The sequence below is a fragment of the Macrobrachium rosenbergii genome, chromosome 43 (genome assembly GCF_040412425.1).
Source record: "Macrobrachium rosenbergii isolate ZJJX-2024 chromosome 43, ASM4041242v1, whole genome shotgun sequence".
Classification (NCBI taxonomy): Eukaryota; Metazoa; Arthropoda; class Malacostraca; order Decapoda; family Palaemonidae; genus Macrobrachium; species Macrobrachium rosenbergii.
This window is the reverse complement of record NC_089783.1, coordinates 770,646-773,457: the sequence shown is the minus strand read 5'-3', so window position 1 is coordinate 773,457 and position 2,812 is coordinate 770,646.

The following is a 2,812-nucleotide window of genomic DNA, read 5'->3' as shown; positions in this document are numbered from 1 at the left end:
ACACGTGGCTTTTGTGATAGCTGTGAAAAACCACAATTTGTTAACAGTGTGCTTGGAGTTTGTGTGAAACAGAGTGAATAAGAATGAAAATGCGAGAGATTCAAGGGGAGACTGCCTGAGAGAATAGGCACCTCATTCTATATTTTCGTAATAAAATTCATAAATGTAAAGATCTTTCTTATTTTTAGAACTCCCCAACCTAATCCATCAATATATAACATACATAACATAGTGCAAGAATGTACTTATTTTCTTTGTTCGCTGTATGTTAGCAAGTATATGCATGGATGTTATATTGTCATATTCAATGTATTTTTCGTTCACAGGTGATCATTACCATCAATGATGCACATGATATTCATGAGTCTACTCTTCCCAATTTTCATCAGTGATGTTTTACGAGACCTCCTATCTTCTATAATTTTGAGAGAGAGAGAGAGAGAGAGAGAGAGAGAGAGAGAGAGAGAGAGAGAGAGAGAGAGAGAGAATGTTTACTTCTTGCCCAACCTCTTATTTTTTTCCCCTTTCGTAGTACAACCAAGCAAGGAGGGCCCTCATTGTGAAACAGGACATGACCCCTAGAGATGACCAGAACCCTGTATACCTCTATGGTGTCCCTTTTGAGGAAAGTAGGAGTGCTTCCTTGTGGTGGAAGGAGGAGGACACCAGCCCCGCCCCCGTCAGAATATATTCATCTCTTGCCTGCACTTCCTTATGTGCATTACACTCGAGTATTAGGCTGGGGCATGACACCTCTCCCCTCTACTTTGTCTCCTCGTCGTACCTGAGGGCCTTGTGTATAGGGAGGACATTTGTGACATTGCTAATCATCATCAATATTTTGCTGTCCTTCCACCTACAGACTACAAATTCAGAAGCAGATGCCATTTTACCTTGCATGAACTTTGTAGCCATAAGTGGAGCCCTTCCTATCCGGTTGGGAATTCAATATTATTGTTCTCCTAACTTATATTCCCATTTATTTTTTCATATTTGTTTGTAATTAGTCCTTGCCAGTTGTTGATAGGTAATTATTATTTTTCTAGCCTACATGCCCTTCTATTTTTAGGTGAAAAAAAGCTTCTTAATAAATATTGCTTTGCTTCTTGTGTTTCCATACATTCCCATCCTACAAGATTTATGTCCATAAACTGCCCAAGTGACCATTAACAGTCATGACCAGATCCCTGGGTTGCGGGCTGGGCACTAAAAAAGTTCACTTCGAAAAAACTCCTCTATTAGCCAAGTTTTCAAAAAAGTCACAGGAGTAAATTAGTCTTTGACTTGGGCTAGTTTCACAATACGGCATAATTTTTTTATGATATTCACGATTTCTAGGAATGCCCGGTAAAAGGATTAGAAAATTTAGTAGAAGCCAAGTTTTATTTTATTTGAGAGTGAAACTAATGGAGACCAAAAAGGGAAAACCACTCAATTCACAGAAATATCAAAGAATTGAAAATTTCCTTAGTAAAGACTGGTTTACAAATCACTGAAAAACTTTCTCAGTGTATTCTCAGTATGCAGAATTCTAGACAACTGAAGGAAAGATAGACTGAATAAATTTCTCAAGAATCAAGATAAGTTAAACAAACACCATCAGTGAAAAGATCTAGGTGGGTTGATCCTGAGTACTAAAGCTGGCCAGTACTAAAGTAGACTTATGGTTGTTCATTTATTTGTGCTAAATGTATTGTAAGTCTCGTACTGTTCATTCCATTTGTTTTGAATGATTTAGTCATTTACCTGCTGACTCTGTTAATAGTAATGATTGTGCTGTTCGTGTGATGGTTTATTGATTGTCTTCCATATACTGACGCTGTTATATTATTTGAATTTTATTTACTGATTCCTTTTAGTAAATGTTATTTACTGACTAATAAATGTAAATCTTTGGTACTTTTCTACTGACTCATTTGTGAAAATATACAATTGGTAAATTTTCTTCAGCTATAAATTTGTTTTAAGGCCACCGTTTGGTATTGATTTGCTCCTCCATCCTTTGTCTGCCTCAGTTACAGCCAGACTTTCTAAGTCCCAATCTAGTATTATCTTTTGAGATTAAGAACATGTTGAATCCAAAATGAGTTTTTTACAAAATGGCGACCATGACAGGATTGGTTGTCTTTCGTCTGGCATGGTTGCAGGGCATCAGAGGAGAGAGAGAGAGAGAGAGAGAGAGAGAGAGAGAGAGAGAGAGAGAGAGAGAGAGAGAGAGAGTACTGTGTAAAAACAAAATAACTTTTTTCTTTGAGGTGGGGAGATGTCAGGTTTTGTGACTGTTTAGCAGGAACAATTGTTTCCCATTTGTCGCCGGGTAATGGTCGTTTCACTTGTTAACTTGTTCTTGTTTTTGTTAAGGTGAGTTGACATCCGCCAAGCAATGTGGAATGTTTTCAGTCAGTAAGTCAGTAGCAGAGAGTCAGTAGAGTCACCATCAGGTATGGTTACCTGAAAGTAAGCAAGAGAGCAGCATCCAGTATGGTGACCTGAAGAGTCAGTATCGGAGAGCCAGTATTTGAGTGGCGTCAGGTATGAGGGTGCCTGATGGCTTCCTCGACATGATGTGGAGAATCACCTCATCTGTGAGGCCATGTTCCGGTTTGCATCCATGTCTGTGTCGACAGCTCACCTGAGTTTGTGTGTGTGTGCGACCTCGTCTTTGGGAGTGACCTCATCCTTGAGTGCGACTTCATCTGTGTGTGTGACCTAGTCCGAGTATTTTAGCCTCGCGTGTTTCGGAAGCTCACCTCATCCGTGTGTGTGTGACCTCATCCTCATATTGCAGCCTCACATGTTTCGGAAGCTCAAC